The sequence below is a fragment of the Danio rerio genome, chromosome 21 (assembly GCF_049306965.1).
Source record: "Danio rerio strain Tuebingen ecotype United States chromosome 21, GRCz12tu, whole genome shotgun sequence".
Classification (NCBI taxonomy): domain Eukaryota; kingdom Metazoa; phylum Chordata; class Actinopteri; order Cypriniformes; family Danionidae; genus Danio; species Danio rerio.
In genome coordinates this window covers 6,622,368-6,637,500 of record NC_133196.1, presented here as the reverse complement: position 1 = coordinate 6,637,500, position 15,133 = coordinate 6,622,368, and the positions used below count along the sequence as shown (strand labels likewise).

Below are 15,133 nucleotides of genomic sequence, written 5' to 3'. Positions count from 1 at the left end.
GTGTGTATGTCTGGTTTGCCATGACAATTTTTTACTACACCTGTCAGGAAATGTGTGGTTTAGATGTGAGGTTTGTGTCTGTGTGAAATGAGAAGTGGTCAGGAAGTTGTGCAGTCTAGCATTGTTTGCATCTGCATCCTCGACTTGTGGATCTTTTTTTCAATTTCATCCTCAAAACCTGAAATCTGTCATAGGGCCCGAACCAGCCAGTGGCACCACCTGTGAGATCAGCTGGACTAAATGGTACACGGACGCATTAAGCTAATTGAGAAGAAATGCAAACAAAAAATTTGATAATAAAATTATTACGAGTTTTGAAAATATACCAGCTTGTTAAAATAATAGGAAGAATCTAGAAAAATATAGTATTGTAATTTCCTCATTATCACATTTAATCTTACAATATCATCCTCAGGGCTTTTGTTTTATTTTTATTAATATTTTCATTCTATAATTAATAATAATATTAATAATAATAAATTATTATTAATATTACAGTACAACTTGTTATGATTTTGAAAGAGTAAAACGGCTGTAGTGTTTAATGTGAACAAACGCAAAAAGATCTGATCGTGCTTTTCTAATAGTGTATAAAAAGAAAATCTGCTGCCACCTGCTGATAAATAATGCTAAATGCAATTATACATTTTTATTTAACCACTATTATATTTTATAATAGTGTTGTTAACTGTGTTTTAATATAATATTAATTAATAAAGTTGTCTGCTCAAATGCCCTTGTACAGTTCTGGCCAAAAATAAAAAAATAAAATAAAATAATAAAATAAAATAAAATAAAATAAAATAATAAAATAAAATAAAATAAAATAAAATAGGTTTGCATGTTCTCCCTGTGTTGGTGTTGGTGTCCGCTGGGTGCTCCAGTTTCCCCCACAGACCAAAGACATGCGCTATAGGTGAATTTGGGTTGGCTAAATTGTTCCTAATGTATGTGTGTGAATGAGTGTGCATGGATGTTTCCCAGTGATGGGTTGCAGCTGGAAGGAGAAACATTCATACACACTCATTCACACACATACACTATGGACACGGGTAAATCTTCAAAGGGAACAGTGTACTTTATAACTTCATTCACATCACCCTGGCTTCGTTGTTTCACTTTCTCAACAATAAAATGTAAACATGATTTAAGGAACTGCCTATTTTCATTTTAATATTAGCAACTTAGACAGCAGACATGTTGAGGCGTCGTGCTGCATAAGATGAGCGTCATTTTCACTGTGTGGATATTTATAACAAAACGGAGCCGATAAAAACACTGCCTCCTTTCAATTTCAGTGAAAATACGAAACACAGCCTCTCTTTTGCCAAAACACGTTACCTGAGAACAAGTAATAGATTCCAATGCCCAAAGCAGGGAATATGTCGTTAGATAAAGACAACAAGATAAATGAAATATCCCGTTTAATAAATATAGTGAGATTAGATCCAGCGGGAGATGCTTGATGAGAAGTCCGACTAGCAGAGCTCTCATCTGGGTAGATGGGCTGAGTGTGATTAAATGTTGAATGTGATGAGTTTTCAACAATACTAAATTGAAACTTTATTTTTTTACATGGTTTAATAATTTTTTGTTATTAAAATTAAAGTTCCTGTTTCAAAGCTTACAGATAGATGGCTAATTTGTATGTCATTGACACTTTTGGCACTTTTTTGGAGTATTTTCATAAGTTTTGTTTTTTCCTGTAAATGATTCAATAAATACCGTACCGTGACATTCATACCGAGGTATTACCGTACCGTGAAATTCTGATACCGTTACATCCCTAATATATACACACACACACACACACACACACACATATATATACATACATATATATATATATATATATATATATATATATATATATATATATATATATATATATATATACATCTTGTCACCCAGTGATGAGCACAGTTATTCTGCAAAATTTACGTTAAAGTAAGTGTCGTTCGTCTGACAGGTCCATTTGTGATAGCACCCTCCCAATGAATATTGGATAAGACGAAATGACCAAGCATCCAGCCCCAAATATACAATCTCATTGAAGCTCCAAGTGATTTTACAAGAGACAAGTTAAAGGCCAACAAGTCTTTGGATGCCAACAATTTTGTTCTGTGTGGTCATGTGCAAGAAATAATGCTCCATGATGACCAGATTCAACACTATGTAGAGCTAAAAGCTGAGGTTCTTCCTAGCCAAAGACAATTGAAAGACATTAATGAAGGAAGAATGAGTTAACATTATACAACGCCTGGCTTATTAATCACCAACACGCAAAGCGACTGCATTCTGACAGCGAACTACACCTGTACGGCAGGGTATGTGAACCTATACATAGAGGTAAGTTGGTTTTATATTCGCACATTCAGACTTTCTGCTTAATAATATAATTTCATAAAATTATTATTTGCAAACTCTAAATAGCGAAATCATATTAGCAGCCAATGACTATCAAAGTACAACATTGTTTACAGTCAAATAAACAGTGTTAATGTTGTTTTCAAGTCACACTTGCAGGTTATTTCAGATCGAAATAACCTGCACAAACCTGTCACAAGTTGTCACTGAATGAATGTATGAATATAAAACCAAGTTTACCTTAATAACTTACACTTTCACGTTTCATTCTTAGCATTGAGTGTCAGCAGTTTAATTCACCATATGTAACTGTTTTTGCTGAAATCATTTCTGCAATCAAAAACGAATAATGTGTATGATTCAGCATAGCGTGAACTTACCTGATATGACATGAGAACTGCAGAGTCCAGCATTTCTAATCAGGTCATCACTTCAGCACAGACATTCAGCTTCCCTTTAGCCAAAGACGTCTGCAGTTAGCATTAAAGCAGTGTGGTGTATAGTAAAAGTTAAGTTTTTTTATTTTTGGACTTTTGAGTTCGAAATCTTACCGCACAACACAACATTTTTATTATAGCAGCCTGTCTTTTTTTGCAACCGGGGACCCGTGTGACGTGGGTTGGTAATTGGTCTATAGCCCAAACTTTGGTTAATCGTGCCAATGCCTAAAGTCGGTTTCAATGGTGCCAGCAGCCTCTGTGGATAATTTGAAGCATGCATTGCTCTCTGATATATCCACCTGCACTGTCTGTCCCACATCTGAGAGTGTTGTGGTGTGGAGAAGCCCCAAAGAAGCATCCCAGCAAACAAAAAAGCATCTTAGGCTAAACTTTGGCTGTCAGTGAAAATCTAATAGACATCTAAGAATAGCTCAAAACTAGACTAGTTGTCAAATGAACAAACTAGACTGTGTAGTCATTCGTTTCTGTTTATTTGATTTTAGTTGTGGCCCATTCTTCGACGTTTATTACATTTTCTCTGACAGACTAAATTTAGCCTTGATTAAGCCAAAACAACTGTTTAGACATCTATTAGACATCTTTTAAAAACAAAATTTGCTTGCTGGGATACCACCCAGACTGCTGCATGCCCAGAGGGAAGCGTCTAGTGGATCTGTGATGGTTTGGGCTTCAATATCATGGCATTCCCTAAGCACAATACTTGTGCTATATGGGTTCGTCACTGCCAAGGTCTACCGAACCATTCTGGAGGACCATGTGGAGACCCAATGGTTCAAACATTGTATTCTGAAGATGGTGCAGTGTATTAGGATGATAAAGCACAGATACACAGAGCAGGACTGGTGACAGAGTGGTTTGATGAACATGAAAGTAAAGTTGAACATCTTCCATGACCTGCACAGTCACCCGACCTAAATATTATTAAGCCACTTTGGGGTGTTTTAGAGGAGCGAGTCAGGAAAGCTTTCCTCCACCAGCATCACATACTGTAATGACCTCCAGGAATAATGACTCAAAATCCTTCTAGCCACATGAGGACTTGTATCTGTCATTCAAGACCAATTGATGCTGTAATGGCTGCAAATGAAGGCCCGCACTATACTATGTAATGTATGTAATGTAATGTGTATTTATATAGCGCATTTATTTTGCATGGCCGTACACCCAAAGCGCTGCACAATCATGAGGGGGCGGTCTCTCCACACCACCACCAGTACTGTATGTATATATGTATGTACAGAGCAAGGAAGAAAGCCTGATTTGTTAAATTTCAGCTAGACTAAAAGCAGTTTATGCAATCACTTGGCTAATTACCCTAACTTATAACTTATAATACACACACACACACACACACACAAACACACACACACACACACACACACACACACACACACACACACACACACACACACACACACACACATATATATATATATATATATATATATATATATATATATATATATATATATATATATATATATATATATATATATATATATAAACATATATATATATATATAAACATACATATATATATATATATATATATATATATATATATATATATATATATATATATATATATATACTATAAGTTATAAGTTACCCTAACTCTAATTAGGCAAGTCATTGTATAAACTGCTTTTAGTCTAGCTGAAATTTAACAAATCAGGCTTTCTTCCTTGCTCTGTCAATTATAATTTGGGAAATATTTAAAAACTAGAAAAATTTACTGGAGGGCTAATAATATTAACATTAACTGTGTGTGTGTGTGTGTCTGTATATATATATATATATATATATATATATATATATATATATATATATATATATATATATATATATATATATATATATATATATATATATATATATATATATATATATTGATGTAGATGTGTGTGTCTGTGTGTGTAGAGAGAGCATGAGGCAATTACACCTGGCATTATTTGCAAAGGCTCAGAGTAAAAATCTGCATATCTTTGTGGTTTAAGATGGAGCAAGGTGATTTGTGGTTAGATGTCTGTGTGTGTGTGTCTGTGTGTGTCTGTGTGTATGCTTTTTGTGAAAAGAGCTTCCGTGGTTGTCAGAGTAGAGATGAGTCAGATACTTTCTGTAGGTCTTCTCTGCATATGTTAAACAATGTAAATGTGCACTGGAGGTGCTGTACAGATCAAATTAGACCTAAGTAGTTCTGCTTTTAATGCATTTATTCACTCTCAATAAATATTTCTGTGGAGCACATTATGCACATTTGAGATAGACAATAATGTTTTACTTGGAGTTTTGTGGTAGATGTGGGTGTATGTGTGTGTTCTTGTGAAATGAGTGTGTATGGTTATCGGAGATGAGCATCAGACTTTCTGTAGGTCTCCTCTGTAAATGTGCACTGATAGGATTGTTGCATGGTTTAACTTAGTAAGAAGAATTTAGGTTGTTGTTGTTACTTTGTCTCCTGAGAAGGATTTTTTGTGGACTCATTTAGTACCATTTTATTTAGCATAAGCATAAGCGACCTAGCCTGATACAATATCAAAAAGAAAAAAGAAGAAACACAAAAATACAGATGAAGTCTAAATTATTAGCCCCCCTTTAATTTTTTTTCTTTTATAATATTTCCCAAACGATGTTTAACAGAGCAAGGAAATTTTCACAGTATGTCTGACAATATTTTTTCTTCTGGAGAAAGTCTTATTTGTTTTATTTTGGCTAGAATAAAAGCAGTTATTATTTTTTTAAACACCATATTAAGGACAAAATTATTTGCCTCTTTAAGCAATTTTTTTCAGACTGTCTACAGAACAAACCATCGTTATACAATAACTTGCCTAATTACCCTAACCTGCCTAGTTACCCTAATTAACCTCGTTAAGCCTTTAAATGTCTCTTTAAGCTGTATAGAAGTGTCTTGAAAAAAATATCTAGTAAGATATTATTTACTGTCATCATAAATCAGTTACTAGAAATGAATTATTAAAACTATTATGTTTAGAAATGTTTTGAAACAATCTTCTCTCCGTTAAACAGAAATTGGGGGGTAAAAAATTAACAGGGGTGCTAATAATTCAGGGGGGCTAATAATTCTGACTTCAACTGTGTGTGTGTGTGTGTGTGTGTGTGTGTGTGCGTGCGTGTGTGCGTGCATGCGTTTGTGTGTGTATGTATATATATATATATATATATATATATATATATATATATATATATATATATATATATATATATATATATATATATATATATTTCTTAAGACTAAAGGGGTCTACCCCCTACACACTTTTTTAAAAACTACTTTTAGTAATTTTTTCCTTTTCAATACATCTACAGAATGATACACATAATTTACTGGCATTACTTTACAATGCATTTGTTAATTAATATATTTACTAACATGAACGACCATTGAACAACACATTTATTGTTATGATCATCTCAGTTTTAGTTTTCATTTAACCATGCAAAGTTTAAATCAGTCACGAAAAGGACTCTTTTCTATAGACTACATTTTTGCATTGTATGCATCAGGGTCTGATGAGTGAATGAGGAAAATTTGACTTTCTCGGGTGTCAATGAGTAAAAATATAAACATGTCCATTTTATAGGTTGACACCTTCAATTCTGAAATGAGCATCTGTGGATTATAATCATTGTGGCTAGATGCAAGTATTTCAACCATTTAATGTATAAATACAACCAATAATTTCCTAAACTAGTTTTAAAATATCTTAAAAATAAAAAGTTCACCGAAGGGTGATTACATATACATGATTACATACATATACAGTTGAAACCATAAGTTTACATACGCTCTAAAAAAAAGGAACAAAACCATTTTTTTAAATGTCTTATGGTAAATCATACTAAACGTTTACTATTTAAGGTCCGTTAGGATTACCTAAATCATTTAAATTTGCTAAATGCAAGAATAATGAGAGAATTTTTTATTAATTTCTAGACAGTCAAAAGTTTACATACATTTTCTTTGGTATTTTTTTTATTTGCTTTTAAACTGTACAACTTCGGTCAAATGTTTTGGGTATCCTTCTACAAGCTTCTTACAATAGTTTGAAGGAATTTGAGCCCATTTCTGACAGAATTTGTTGTAACTGAGTCAGATTTGTTGGCTGTCTTGCTTACGCAAGCTTTTTCAATTCTGCCCACAAATTTTCTATAGGATTGAGTTCAGGGATTTGTGATGGCCACTCCAAAACATTCACTCTGTTGTCCTTAAAGCACATTTTAACTAACTTGGCAGTATGCTTAGGGTCATGGTCTGTTTGGAAGACCCATTTGTGGCCAAATTTCCTGGCTGACGTCTTGAGATGTTGCTTCAGTATTTCTACATAATGTTCTTGGATTGTTGTTGGGATGGTGTTCCTTGGCTTGTAAGCTTTCTACTTTGTCCTCCAAATGTAACACTGGTCATTATGGCCAAACAGTTCAGTCTTAGTTCCATCAGACCATGTCTCCAAGCATTAGTCTTTTTCCCAGTGTAATTTAGCAAACTGTAATCTGGCTTTTTTTGTGGATTCTGGCTTGTTGATTTTCCATGTTGTCACACAAGGAAGGAGTGTATTTGAGGTTTTCCTTAAATATTATTCTACAGTTGTGCCTCCAATTAACTCAAATGTTGTCAATTAGCCAATCAGAGACTTCCAAAACCATTACACCATCATCTGAGCTTTTTCATAAGCAAAAGAATCTTATTGTATGTAAACTTGACTTTCAAGAAAAGTTTTAACAATTTCTCAAAAAAATATCTCTCTCGTTATTCTGCTATTAAAATAAGCATAACAGAAACAAATGTGATAATCCAAACTTACCTTAAAGAGAAAAAGTTTAGTCACAATAACATCTGACTTTTTTTTTTAAATGGATATGTGCCTTTTTTACAGGGTATGTAAACTTCTGGTTTCAACTATATATGTTTATGCAGTGTATATGCATGTAAAAATGTATATTGTTGGAATGTCAAGCCAATTCAATGTGTGTTCAATAAAAAAAGATCAGTAGAGGGTTTTCTTCAATGCCAAAATATTAGTAATTTAATAGATACAAAATAATAATTCGATAACAGAGCTCCAGGTTATGTTACACCAATGCAATACAAGAATTACATTCAAGAGGTTCACAACTGAGTCCAGCATACATATACTGTATATACACCACTGATATTAACAGGTGGAGTTTTGGTATAACATCACTTATCAGTCATTTTGCAGTCCTTTGGCTCTTGTACCCCAAACATACTTCCTCTTTCTGCAACCCTTCTCTGCATACCAGAACTGAACAGTTAAGTGTACCTTAAATTATTCACAACTTCCACACCCATCCAGCTCTTTAATTTGATAGCAGTCTGGAGCAAGAGCCCCCGCACTATATTTATTCTTATTCTGCTATTTCGCTATTGTCAGCAGTTCCTTCTAAAGTATGCAACACAGAAAGAAGAAAGAAGTATGCTTGGTTAATAAATGGAATCATACAAAAGAAAAAGATTCATTAATCTGTTATTAGTCTAAACATTTTATCTAATACAAAATAAAGATACAAAAGTACTCAAAATAAATTCCTTTTTCTCCACAATATGCAGTTAATATACAGTCTAGCCCGATCTTGACTGTATTTAGATGGATGGATTGATTTGGATGTAATAATGTACCTTGATTGAACTGGTCATAAAACTAATACAACATTTTGATTCATATCTCTTTATTGAAATGCATATTTTTGATACTCAAATCATGATACAATAATGTTTGATGTGGTTTTCTTTCTCCTGCAGTTGAACTCAGTGAAACAGAAAGTAAAAGAGCAGAGGAGACAACAGCAGGACGACACTTCTCTTGTACATCCCATCTGAAAAAGACAGTGAGTAGTTTACGATTAAATTATAATAATAATAACACTCAATAAAAATTGCATGTGCATTCAAATCAAATAATGCAAACAATATTAGGCAAACACAAAAAAAAATTGATTGTTTATAATAAATGGGCGATAACAAACTCAACCATTTGAAAAGGAGAAATTTATTTTATTAGAAATTTTTATTTATGAAAATTATGAAAGACAAGTCTATTATTATACTTATTCTATTATACTATTAGTAAAATTTTATATTTGGCTCCAGGCCCGGATTGGCTAATCGGGAGAATTGGCCGTTTTTTGGCCGCGAGGGCCGGTGTCCCTAGCTCCAGACTCTGTTGCTCTCAGCAGTCGCACTTTTTTCACAGCCTCACTCTTTTTGTTCATTATTTTGCCGCAGCTCTGCTCTTTTTATCTATTTTTGCGCAGCCTCATGAGCACGATTCAGCCTGCAGGTTAATGATGATGTAACTCAGATGAGTCACTACACTGAGAAAAGCTGTTGTGGTCCAGTGGTCAGCAAGTTGTGTTACAAAGCCGCCGACCCAGGTTCAAACCTCATGAGTAATTAATTAATTTTTTTCATTTTTATTGTTAAGACATATAATACTGTTAGGGTTGTTGAACATTTGAAGTAAAACAGCTGTTTTCTTGAAAAAGATGCAATAGTCTCATTAGAAACTGAATTGGAAATGACCTTATTTTAATATAGTCAGTCGTGAACTGAGGTGGGCAGGTCTGAGGCTTGAAACTCCAGGGCTGAAAAGGAGTCCCACTCCGGCCCCGTTTGGCTCAGTTCTCATGGACAGTCACCTGTGTTTGTTTCAGTCTGTGATTATTTATTTTATTTTCTCATTTTAAAGTCATTAAAGATAAAGGTAAATACCTGCAGCATTGCAGAGATCACTATCACAGCACTTGGTGGTCACTGTGCCTCCTGTTGATAGTTTTTTAGTCCCAGGTTCACACTCACGTTCACACTGTTTAGTTGTGCTAGCTATCTTAACAGGTCCTGTAAAGAAGCACACACAATTTCATAATATAAATCAGAGGTAAGCCTTTCTCATTCAAAGCCTCATTTCAGTTGTCAAGGGCTGTACAAATCTGTCTGCTGAATCTATCTGTAACCTGGGGAGTGACACTGACAACGGAGGTGAGGATCCACATGCAGGTTTATTAGCGAGGTCAGGCCAGCAATGTTCAACACATGGGCAAACAGATGTATACAGGCAGTCCAGAATCGTAGTCAAAAGGCAGGCAGCAAACAGGATTAAACAAATAAACAAGGCAAGGATCAAAAACACAGTAAAGCAAGACAAAGGAAACGCTTTGTGATGTCACTAGAACAGATAACAAGACTCCCCAACAGTGTTTGTGTTTGAGCAGTACTTATAGTCCATTAATCAGTCCTAGAGCAGCTTCAGCCGTGAAAGTCTAATCACAGGAGACTTGGAGCAGGTGTGTGTGTGTGCTGCATGACTGAATATGTAGTCCATTTACCAGCAGACTTGTAGTCCTGTGAGTGTGAATGTTTTCTAGCGATCTCTCTTGGTTAGATCGCTTGTGATCTTGACACCAGTGTATTGCCCATATTTTTTGTAACATTCATTCATTTACTTTTCAGCTTAGTCCCTTTAATTATCAGGGGTTGCCACAGCAGAATGAAGCACCAACTTATCCAGCATATGCTATTATGCAGCGGATGCCCTTTTAGCTGCAACCCAGCACTGGGAAACACCCATACACTCTTGCATTCACACTCATACACTACAGCCAATTTAGTTCATCCAATTCACCTATAGCGCATGTGTTTGGACTGTCGGGGAAACCGGAGCACCAAGAGGAAACTCATGCCAGCACGGGGAAAACATGCAAACTCCACACAGAAATCCCAATTTCAGTCAATTATTACAGTCAATTATTACAGTGGATTTCCACATCATTACAGACTTACCTAGGGATCCATGCACTGTTGTACTGAAACATTTGGAGAATCCCTCTGGACACGTCGTCTCTTTTGCATTACAAGAATCCGTCAGAGAAATGCATGCGTAGCATTTGAGTGAGTTTCCTTAGGGCACAAAAAATTCATTATTTATTAAATGCTAAAATGTAGTGTGAAATATAATTATTATTAAAGCTTGTTTCATTTGTTTACCTCTAGTGAGAAAAACCAGAAGAAGAACAGCAGACACTCTCAGATTCATCATGTGTCAGGGACAGAATGAGAAATGACTGTTTCCTTTGCTTTTTAATGTCTGTTTTTGTGAAGGGGTGGGATTATTAGGGGAAACTGCATATCATTCATATTTCCTGTTGTTGTACAGCATGCAGCTTGTATGTCACATCTGAAAGGTTGTCTCAGTCTAGACAAATTCTGACTTTCAATAATCCAATATTTACTTTAATAATGAACATGCGTTATATTGATATCATGGGCACTTCAAATAAATGTTAATAATTATTTATTATTTACAGTTTACAGGGCTTTTAAAGAATATTCACATTGTATTTTCATTGGTTTCATAAAGTCGTTATAATTAGCTTAATAGTTAAAACATTTTTCACTAGTTAATCTGGTCTATGACATGCTGAAATATCGATTGAAAATTCAGACTATTTACAGTTGAAACCAGAAGTTTACATACACTGCATAAAAGGCACATAACCATTTTTTTAAAAAGTCAGATGTTAGTGACTAAACTTTTTCTCTTTTAGGTATGTTAGGATTATCAAATTGGTTTATGTTATGCTTAATAGCAGAATAATGAGAGAGATATTTTTTGAGAAATTGTTAAAACTTTTCTTGAAAATCAAGTTTACATACAAAAAGATTTCTCTGCCTCTGAAAAAGCTCAGATGATGGTTTCAAGGTTTTGGAAGTTTTTGATTGGCTAATTGACAACATTTCAGTTAATTGGAGGCACAACTGTAGAATAGTTTTTAAGGAAAACCTCAAACACACTGCTTCCTTGTGTGACAACAGGGAAAATCAACAAGCCAGAATCAACAAAAAAGCCAGATTACAATTTGCTAAATACACTGGGAAACAGAGTCATTTGTGGAGACATGTCCTGTGGTCTGATGGAACTAAGACTGAACTGTTTGGCCATAATGACAGGTGTTACATTTGGAGGACAAAGGGGAAAGCTTAGAAGCCTAGGAACACCAACCCAACTGTGAAGTACTTTCGGCTGGGTTTAGGGAATTAGGTAGGCACTGGTCAATCAGTGCTTTTGAAAACACTATTGGTTGGGTTAAGGGAAGGAGGACGGTGGGTCAGTCGATCAGTCAGTCAAACAGTCAGTCAACAGCGGCCTCTGGTAAATTTACACGAGAACAGCAGGCACGAATGGCACTCGCAAGAGAGATTTGAGATCTCAAAAAGTGTACACAGCGACCTCTAGTGAATTTGCGAAAAAATAAAAACTGCAAAAAAACGTACCTCCTGGGACATATTTGGCACTCTCCAGAAATGTACACAGAGGTACATTTTCAGAATGAGACTGGGTTGCTTTAAAAACAAGTCTTAACTAAGAACATGAATGATTCAGGAAAGGCTATAATATTTTATTTAAAATTTGGTGGCTCAGTTGTTAGCATCGTCTCCTCACAGCAGAAGGTTGCTGGTTCACCCTCCGGCTAGGCCAGTTGGTGTTTCTGTGTGGAGATTGCACGTTCTCTCTGTGTTGGCGTGGGTTTCCTCCAGGTGCTCCGGTTTATATAAAAGCAGTAATTTTCGCAATATTTTGAAATATATGTTGCATAAACATGGGCGTCACGGTGGCTAAGTGGTTAGCACTGTCAGCCCGCAGCAAGAAGGTCACTGTTTCGAGTTCTGGTTGACATTTCTTTGTGGAGTTTGCATGTTCTCCTTGTGTTTGCGTGAGTCTCCTCTGAGTGCTCTGGTTTCCTCCACAGTCCAAAGATATGTGCTATAGATAAATTGAAGAAACTAAATTAGCATGTAAGTTTGAATGGGTGTTTCCCAGTGCTGGGTTGCAGCTGGAAGGGTATCCGCTGCATAAAACATATGCTGGAATAATTGACGGTTCATTCCGCTGTGGCGACCCTGATAAGTAAGGGACTAAGCTGAAGAATGAATGAACGATGCATGTATGACATGTTTTACTAATGTGAACTCTTAATATGAATTTGTGACACATTTATATTTACTAAATAATGAAGAACCACCTAAATATAATTACTGCCAGGCTGCTCTTACCAAAAAACATGTTTTGTTGGAATGTAGAAGTTTAAATTCCATTAGACAAAATTTTTATAAGGAGAGTACTTTGATGGACATTTTTAAAAAGGGACCACCAGGAAAATATTTAAATTATTTATTAAAAATTTAACTGAAAATTCATATTTAACTTTTTTAATAATTTTTTTTGTGAATTTTATTTATTTATATTTTATATATTTGTCTAATTAATGTTTTTATTGTAATACGAATTTCTTTTTATCATGTAATATTTTATGTATATCCATTTTGCCACAAAATAGCCATAATAACTTGCAAATCTGGCAATAAATAAATAATACATAAATAAATATGTATTTGTTCGTCATATATTTAATTTTCATATATTTCATTGTATTAAATTTCTAAATGTGAACAGATGTTCACCTTTTTCATGATTTTTTGCCTCTCGTCCTTCTAAAAGAAGGTAAAAATCTATAGGTTTTAAAAATAAAAGGTCTTGCTGTATTAATTGCTTTATTATTTTAAGCTGCATAACCTTACGGTGAGAAAGAAAAACAGTTGAATGTGTTTGAGCACACCACCTTCTGTCATTATTAGACATCAAATCCTAAATAAACTAAAATGATCTCTGATAGTCTTGGATCATTCATTTTACTGTACTATAAACTTGCACTTGCAGATCTTTAGGCTGCTGTATTTTAGGTGATTTTAGTTAAATGGACTTGAATGGAGGGAATAGAGACACTGCCACTATCTGAAACATTTGTAAAATGTCATGAACACGGATGATTTGGCAGAACACACTGTTGCATGATATCATTTATGTTTAATTTATGTTAGACGTGTGTATGTGTGTGCATTGCATGATTGACTGCATCTGTGTTTGTGTCAGTAAGGGTGTCACTTACTAAGTATTTAACAGTGTTTATTTAGTAGGTTGTTTCTTTAATTGCTGAATGTATTAAATGTCAATATTAGCAGATGTGGGTTAGTCATATCGTCTTTTAGCATTTTAAACCTTTGATTTGTTAAACTTAGTGAGCAATCAAATTCATATTTAAATAATTATGGATCACGAATCACGTATGGATCACATTTAAGAAAAATCTTCTTGAGCAATATAAAAAATTTACTACCGTGTTTTATTTTGTGTGTGTGTGTGTGTGTGTGTGTGTGTGTGTGTGTGTGTGTGTGTGTGTGTGTGTGTGTGTGTGTGTGTGTGTGTGTGTGTGTTTGTGTGGCTGCATGTTTGTTGAATCTTTCCTTCAGGGGTCAGGAACCTTTTTTAAAGAGCTACAGTATATGGAGTGTGTGTATGTGACAACACCTTTATTTATTTATAAACAAAACCTTTATTTATGTCCATCCACAACTTAAAAATAAACAAATATGACGCATCACAATGTATAAAGAATATACCATTTATAGTTTATTTTCTTTTCGCCATCGCCTCTCATAAAGGTTGTTTGAATTTATGTGCATGAGGTTACCATAGAAATGTAAGTTGCTTGACCTTTATTGGTGTCGCGATTCAAGTTAAACCACAGCGCAGCATTGGTTGAAACGTCTTCCTATTTTAAACTGAGTTCTTATTAATTTTGCTGTAGGAAATACAATATAAATGGAACTTTAATTGTATTTTCAATAGAAAACTGATAGTGACAGTTGTAATTTTTATAACTTTAAAATATTATTGAAGAGAGACAACTGGAGAGCCACATATGTTTGGTCAAAGAGCCTCATGTGGCTCCCGAGCCTGGTTCCCTACCCCTGCCTTAAAGGGATAGTTCACCCCAAAATGACAATTTGCTCACTACATATATAAATTTCCCTCAAGTGTTGTCAAACCATTTTGAGTTTCTTTCTTCTCTTGGACTAAAAAGGATGTAAGATAGCTGAAAATATGTAACTATTTACTTCTATAGTGGGGGGTGAAATTCTATGCAAATCAATGGTTAGTGGAACGCGGGGCACAGTGTAGCTCGGGGTAAAATGTAACACAGAATTTTAAGGTATTTGCTCAGGGTTTGCTCATGGGATGCTTCCGAGGTTTTCACCACAATGTTGGCAAACGTCTTCCTGTCAATTATTGAAAAGGTTCGGCAAAATTTGCATGAGAAACACAGGAGAAACCATTTTTGCTGCATACAAGTATTTTTATTATAGTCGATATTTTTTATTTAAAAATAATCTGTGAAAGTATGTTAGCGAAATCTAATATATTTTT

At 34.6% G+C, this 15,133-nt stretch overlaps 1 long non-coding RNA gene and 1 other non-coding gene across 5 annotated transcripts in view; one reads left to right on the top strand and one right to left on the bottom strand.

Annotated features, from left to right (window-relative positions):
• LOC137488778 (uncharacterized) overlaps positions 1 to 15,133 on the top strand; it is a 385,094-nt gene that overhangs the window by 368,230 nt on the left and 1,731 nt on the right. For all 3 annotated transcript variants that reach the window (XR_012397097.1, XR_012397099.1, XR_012397098.1), the window contains one exon: positions 8,614 to 8,699. This is a non-coding gene — a long non-coding RNA (uncharacterized lncRNA). Of the gene's footprint in view, positions 1 to 8,613; positions 8,700 to 15,133 lie in introns of those variants that run through there.
• LOC101882264 (uncharacterized) lies at positions 8,524 to 10,918 on the bottom strand. Of its 2 annotated transcripts, none has more exons than XR_012397101.1 (4): positions 10,855 to 10,918; positions 10,635 to 10,767; positions 9,583 to 9,693; positions 8,524 to 8,687 (listed from the first exon to the last, which is right to left on the bottom strand). It is a non-coding gene; the product is annotated as an uncharacterized protein (transcript). The 2 variants fall into 2 exon arrangements; XR_011006625.1 differs by having other exon boundaries at positions 9,583 to 9,708; positions 10,651 to 10,767.